The 7,125-nt window shown below is 50.7% G+C and overlaps 1 protein-coding gene across 18 annotated transcripts in view; it reads right to left on the bottom strand.

Annotated features, from left to right (window-relative positions):
- The window catches only part of TRERF1 (transcriptional regulating factor 1), a 204,156-nt gene extending 197,625 nt beyond the window's left edge, over nt 1-6,531 (bottom strand). For 6 of the 18 annotated variants that reach the window (XM_058306744.2, XM_058306742.2, XM_058306737.2 and 3 more), the window contains exons 1-2: nt 5,873-6,105; nt 5,361-5,445 (exon numbers count right to left, since the gene is read on the bottom strand). The gene's annotated coding sequence lies outside the window, so the exon portion shown is untranslated. The other 12 variants (XM_071218454.1, XM_058306743.2, XM_071218453.1 and 9 more) reach the window with 6 other exon arrangements.
- Between the last annotated feature and the right edge of the window lie 594 nt (nt 6,532-7,125).

Raw genomic sequence — 7,125 nt, forward strand, 5'->3', positions numbered from 1 at the left:
CAAGCCCTGAACCGGAGCCCCTTCCCAAGGACGATGCAGCCTCAGCCTGGAGGGGCAGCATCTGGTGGCCCCAGAAGCCCCTCACCTGCACCTTCACTCTTCTCAGTCACCACCCCGCCCCCCCCCCCCCGTTATGGCAGGAAGCAGGAGACCAGAACAGACCCTGAGACTGTCTTAAGGTTTATGGCTCAACTGACCCAAGCCATTTCTCTTAGGCAATCACTCCCACTCCATTGATCGTTCCCTTCAGCACACTAATATCCCATCCTCCCCCCAAAAAACACTTTCCCTTACAAATGTGTCCTTCCAGCTACCACTCTACTTCTCTGCCCCGCTTTCATAGTCAAACTTGGCTCCCCAGTTGTCTATATATGCTATTCTCAGTTCCTCACCTCCCGTTTCCCTCCCATCCCTCCCCAATCGTGCTCCTACCCAATCCCTTGCTCCTCTGAAACCCTCTGAAACCGCTCTTCACACCACTGACCAAGGCCAATGGTGAATTTTCTGTCCTTCCCTTATCACCCTCAGGAAACAGTTGGAGCATTACATCCCACCTCCTTGCTTCACCCTGCCTTTCCCTGTCTCTCCCTCTCTCTCTCCCCCTCTCCCTCTCTCGCTCTCTCAGCTCCGTAGGGGACCTCATCCAGTCCTGGCTTCAGTGCCACCTCCACACCGATGGCTCCCACACTCTTCCCTCTTGCCTAACTGGCCCTCTGGCGCTGGACTGCTCTATCAGCCTGCCTACTTGACCTCTCTGCTTCGAGGGGTCATGGGCATCGTGCACTTAGCCCAAACTGAAATATCTTGATTCTGCCCCCCTCTCTCTCCCAATCTTCCCCATCTCAGCAAAGAGTACCACCATCTACCCAACTGCTCAAGCCACAAACCTCACCATCCTCCTAGACGCCTTCCTGCCCTCTCCAAATCCCTCCGCCAGCCCTGCCCATTCTACCTCTAACGCAGGTTTCACACACACTGGCTCCTCGCCATTCACCTCCTGTCACCTCCACAGCCAACACGCTCCAAGTCACTTCTTTACTATGTTCCCTAACTCCACACCTGCCCCTCTCCACTCCACTCTCTGCCAATGCAATTCCCTTTAAACCTGAGTTAGAGCATGTCAGTGGCTTCCCAGTACACTTCAAGACCCACCTCTTACCAAGGCCCACAGCTCATGCTGCCCTCTCCTCCCCTCTTGTCTACCCCTTCCCACTTGTAGTTCCCCCAAAAGCCCAAATCTTCTGCATTGGCTCTCTTCCTCCTAGGACCTCTGTCTGTACCCACCCCCAATTCTCAGAGAGGCCTTTCCAGGTCACTCTAGCTAAGGAAGTCCAGATTGAGGCTCCCTGAAGTTCTCTTCATGGCATTTATCACATTTTGCAATGCATTTATTTCTCTACAAGTCTGTCTCTCCTCTGGACTGTAAGCTGTGGGGTATAGGGGCAGAGAGAGGGAGGTGATAGTTATTGACATATTCCCAGAACCTGGCAAAGAGTAGGTGCTCAATAAGTAGCTGCTGAATATATGAATGATTAACACCAGGACCACTTATGGCTTTAAATAACTGTCACCTTGTTTTACCAACCCAGAATTATCACTGCCATTTAGATCGACAGGTTCTTTCCCCCTTTCTCTGCCCACCCAAATTTTGTTGCTGAATGAAGAGTAGCCCAACAACTCAGCATATCGTCCCATCACCAGCCTGTTGTCTTCTATGAAGAAAAAGCAAAAATGATCTCAGTAAACCCAAATTAACCAGAAGACCCTATAAGCACCTGGGAACTTAAAAATTCTTAGAAAATACATCAGAGGCTTTTTGTTGTGTATTTTCTTTAGCCCAGAAGAAAAGATTAAGAGAGCCATGGGATCAAGTTCATGTTACTAAAACTATACTATTCCTTTAAGAAACCACGGCACCCCAGTTGAAAAGCATGCCAGTAACAATGCCAGCTGCTCTTGTGTCCCACTCCCCACAAAAAAATCAACTATGTTTCACTTTCCCCTTTATTCCATTGGTTCCCCTCCAATATGCAAATTCAGAAATATCATGAACCCACAAGATCTCAGCTGATTCCAGGCCTCTCCTCCTCCTTCAGCCATAGTTTTAAGAGGTTAAAAATGCAAAGAGCCTGATTCTACTGCCTTTAGAGCAGCACAATCTGCACACACTTACACCGCCTGGAGTCTGAGCCGCTTGTTTAGACCCTTACTTTTCATGTCAATGTTCAACATCAATATAAACATCAAGACCATTTCCCAAAAAAATGCCCATGGTGAAATACACAATATCCCGGAAGTGACAGTAATACACTATGACTATTAGGATCACTATTGCGAATATAAACCAAATCCCAAAGGGGTAAAGACACACTGGGCTTTCAGTCTCCCACTTCTACCGTCTGGGAATAACAGAAGATCCATTAACCTTAGATTTACCAAGCATAATTAGACAGGTGAACCATCTGGCTGGAGGGGAAACTTCCAAGACAAACTGAAATTATTTTTGGTGCCTGGGATTACATGCCCCACTCTTTTTTAGCACATATAATTGGGAATCAACCATGCACTTTGTTCCCCCAAGACCGTGGCAGACTTTCAAAGGTATTTCCTTGCGTTTGGCAGCCAAGATTACTAGGCCGCTTAAGAGACCTCTTTGGAACACCAAGGTACAAATCCCCTCTCTCCATGAGAAGACAAAAACAGAAGTTAATCAACTCACTCAAGCCCATGAAGCAATTTGGCCGTTGGCCCAGGAAGAGACTGTCAAGACCTCTTGAGACCTCTCTCCACAAGACCTTAGAGTCACAAAATTTCAGAGCTGGAAGGGAACTCGAAGATCAAACTATGCATTTTTAAGATTTTTTTTTTAAATGAAGTCCAGAAATGACTAGAAATTGGTACCCTCTACTTCGCCTTCTTTTTCCAGTTACCCATTTCCCCCTGCCTTGAGCATCAAACCATGTTAAAAGTTCCTTGTCACTTTACAAATACTATACCACCTTGAGCCAACTACTGAATGCAAGACAATTTTATCACTTTATGATTAACCAACTTTATGGAGACTACTTATATTTTCCAATAAACCGATGCTTTTGGTTATTACAACCAACCCACCCCCAAAAAAGGAGAAAAAGAACATTATTCATAAGCTTCATTTTTGTGACATTTTATTACATAAGCAATAAATAACACTAGCCTTTCCCCTATTATACAATTAAAGCACCAAACTCAACAAAAGTCACAAGTCCAAATGGGTCGCAGGAGATAAAACAGTGCTTTCCACGCAGCTCGCAGAACAACTGTTTTCACAGCAAGCTCACATAAATGCTATGTGATATTAACACATGCCTGCTATGTGGAAGCCTGCTTACCAAGCTGTGAAAAGACCCATGTTTACTATGGAACCTGCAAAATTAATCTTCTCAACGCCTATAAAGCAGAAGGGAAACACTCCTTTTGAAATGTCAAGCTGGCTTCGAAACAATCCTTTGGCAAAAATGGACATGCTTAAAAAGGAGGGTCTCAAAGATGCGTTTACCTCTGGGTATCAATTCTTATAAGTCAAATCCTGACAATCACCACAATGTTTTAAAAAGAGTGAATTATGATTCATGGGCCTTTAAACCTTTATTACCACAAGAACATTCTCGGTAGAAGAGGGGAAAAAAAGCTACTGTGACTTGATTAATGACCGAAGCAAAACAAATAAAATAAATCTCATAAATATAGGGGAAAAAAACTGAATGACTGCTCTTGGTTTCGAGGTTAGGCACGTAAATAATTCCACTACTCTGGGATAAACATACATAAAGATTCTGTTTACCCTCCCAGTATATATACCAACCAGACTCAGATTTTCAGCTGGTAAAAATAATAGCTAATTTGTTCAATTAATGCCTAATTAGGAACATTTCATAAGTGACAATAATATTCAATTCCTATTAACTCAACTTCCAAAAGCTGACAAATATCAAATCCTCAATCTGGAAATCTGATGACAGGAAGGGGGGAAAAACCACCTATCCCTTAGTAGCATGCAGAGAGCTTTTTAAAACTCATTTTTTCCCCCAGCTAGAATCGAGCCTGTCTCCAGAACCAAACTTCAGTGGACTCTACTGCCTGTGTTACCTTCCTGGCCCTACTAAGCATCTCTGGATTTGTCCTTCTGGCGCTAAAATTTAACTGGCAAGGTTAAAACTCCCAACACAATCAAGGGTGGGTACCTGACAGCCAGGACTTACAACTCACTTGCAGAAATCCACAGGCTGAGGGCCAGGAAATCAGAGGCAAGGATTGCTAGTTAACTAGTCAAGTGGTGAAGACTCCTGTTGTTATCCTTCCAAGGGTCTTCCAAGCCACATTTTCCATCGCCAGACTCCCTTCTTGAAAGGATAACTGAGGCAGAAGGTTGGCACCAACTAGAACAACTCAAAACTCCTTTCTCAAAGCTCTCCTCCGAGGCCTGCTGAAAAGCGCACCCGTACTGGCTTCCAGGGGGCATTTTTAAAAGAACTCTTCTGTCATCCCTGGATCCGTCATTCCTAAGCACAACTTCCATGCACTTCACAGGCTCAGCCAGGCTGTGAGCAACCCGCTTCCATGCGTCCACTTGCCAAAGCTGCCTCTAGTCTGCAGAGAGTTTCCACAAAGCTAGCTCTAACAGCCCAGAGGAAGGCACACGGAGGAAGCCGAAGGCCTTTTCTTTTACCCTAAGGATGGCAGGCGGACCGCCTCCAGCCCAGTGATGGCCAAAGGCTGCCAGCCAGGTGCTCTCCGTGCCCCGTGAATGGGTGTTTTTGTTTTGTTTTTGTTTAATACTTCCTCAGACCACCAGTAGTAACTTCTCAGTCTCCCAAACTGAAGTTGAGGACCGAAGGAGCAGGTTTACTCCCTTACACACTTCATTTCTCCCATCGGGGTGGCCACACTAACTTCTGGGGGGTACCCGAGCCCCACAGAGCCCGCAGGCACATACACATACACACACATGTGCATCATGTCAAAACCCCCAAAGGCACATCCCCAGGGTCCTGCGGTTTCTGGGTTGGAAGAACGAAGGCTTTATAACATCGCAACCATCGGCTGCAAGCCCCAGCACCACCACCCTTCCAGCCCGGGCTGCCAATTATAGCGCCCACCTCCCTCCTCCCCCTTTGCTGGGATGCTGTGCAGCCCAGAGAGGCAAGAGAGAAGCGAAGCAGGGAGAAGGCCCTGACATACTGAAAGTAAAGAATGGGGGGAGGGGGGGCTTTTTCTTCTCCGTCCCCCACTATTCCCTTCCCCCCCTCCCCCGTCTTCTCACGGAGCATCCTCCAACTAATTTTTTTTTTTTTAATGAAAGTTAATAAGCTCTTGCCTACCTTGGCTGTCTCTGCAACAAGTGCATAGGCAATCCGAGAAGAAGATCGGTCTCCGCTTGGGGGGTGGGGTTGGGGGCGAACAGAGCTGATGGGGTAATTTCAATATTAATTTATGTCAGAGCCGCCTCCTCGCAGCGCTACTCACTTACAGTACTGCCCTCAGCCTGTAAACAAATATCGCTCCGCCAGGAAACATACTCCCCAGATGCAAGCAAGCCCCTTTCCCCAACAGGGAACCTGGCTCCTCGCCCCCACCCCCAACAGCGTGCTCCCCCACCCCCCGCCGCCCTGTAGGAAGCTCTTGGGTTCGGAAGCATCAACCCACCACCTCCGCCACCACCCCAGCAAGAAACTTACTCGGTCCGTCTACGCCTCCACCCTCCCTTCAGGAAATCTACTCTCCATATGCATTCAGCCTCCCCGCAGGAAATCTGCTCCCCCCTCCCCCCTCCTATAGACATGCACCCCTCCCTCGCCTCCGCCCCACGCGCCCTCCCCGACCAGAAACTTACAAGCGAGAAAGCGTGCAGGCTCTCCCGATCCTGGAAACTTACTCCCAGATTTAGCGCCCGCCAGCCCCCTTTTCCCGGCCCTGCTCCCTTTCCTGCCCTCCGCCGCCAGCAACTCCAAACTCTCCGCATCCAGCCACTCTCCCTCCCCGGTGGAAATTTGCAGCGCCGGGCTGCGCGCGTGCACCCACCCTCCCCTTCAGGAAACTTACTCCCCATCTGCATGCACCGCCTCTGAGCCATCGCTTAGAGGGAAGGGGGTGTGCTGGGGAGACAGAAATACATATGTATCTCTCGCCCCTCCCCCGGCCGCAGCCCACTCGGGGCCGAGCCGCGGTAACCTGGCCTTACCTTTTGCATTGCTTCCCACCCTCGCCCCCCTCCCTTAACCCTCCTTATCCGCTCCCCACCCCACCCCCATTTTTTCACCCATTACCCACCCCTAGCAACCGTTCCCAAGCTCCTCTCTGCCTTTTTTTTTTAAATCCAGGATGCAAATTCCTCCCCTGTCAGCAAATCGACTGTCAAATTATTTTCTTGCAAAAGGAGAAAGGCGGGGTGGGGGGGGAGCCGAAGCAAAACGGGGGGTGGGGGGAGAGCGCAGGGGGGAGGGAAGGAGAGGGATAGAGGAGGGGAGAGATATCCCTCCGCAGAGCTGGTCTGGGCGCAGGCGGGGAAGCAGGAAGTAAGGTGTCCAGCGCCGCGGCCCGCCGTCCCTCCGCCGCGGCCCCCGCCCGCGCCGCCTGCCCCCCAGGGCGCCGCGCTCCGGCGGGCGCGGGCCGCCCGGCGCATTGTTCGCAGGCTTCCCGGCGGTGCGCGGCTGACTTTGCGTGCTCTGCCCGGGCGTGAGGTTGCACCTTTTGGAGACTGAGCGAGGATGGGCCAGGGGGGCGCGGGCCCCGCTGCAGCCTCGCGTGGGACCTGTCAGCCAGCCCCGGGGTGCGGACTCCCTGGCATCGCCGGAAAATCGAGGCCCCGGGAGAAAGCGGCGTGGCCGGGAAGCTGCCCCCTGCAGCCGGACCAGGGCAGGATTGCTTCCTGCGTAGCCGTCCCGGTTATTGTAGCGCGCTTTGCAAGCTAACGACTGGGGTTTGGGTTTTCATTTTTTTCCAAGAGGTTGTACCGAGGCCTAAGCGGACTGTGCGGAGACCGTCCGCGCCCACCCCCATCGCACCCCGGCCTCTGTGGGGCTGGACGAGGGGCTGGGGCTCCAGGGAAGGGGCTGGAAATTCGCGCAGCGCGCGCCTCCATCCCTC

This window comes from Dasypus novemcinctus, chromosome 11 (assembly GCF_030445035.2).
Source record: "Dasypus novemcinctus isolate mDasNov1 chromosome 11, mDasNov1.1.hap2, whole genome shotgun sequence".
NCBI classification, from domain to species: domain Eukaryota; kingdom Metazoa; phylum Chordata; class Mammalia; order Cingulata; family Dasypodidae; genus Dasypus; species Dasypus novemcinctus.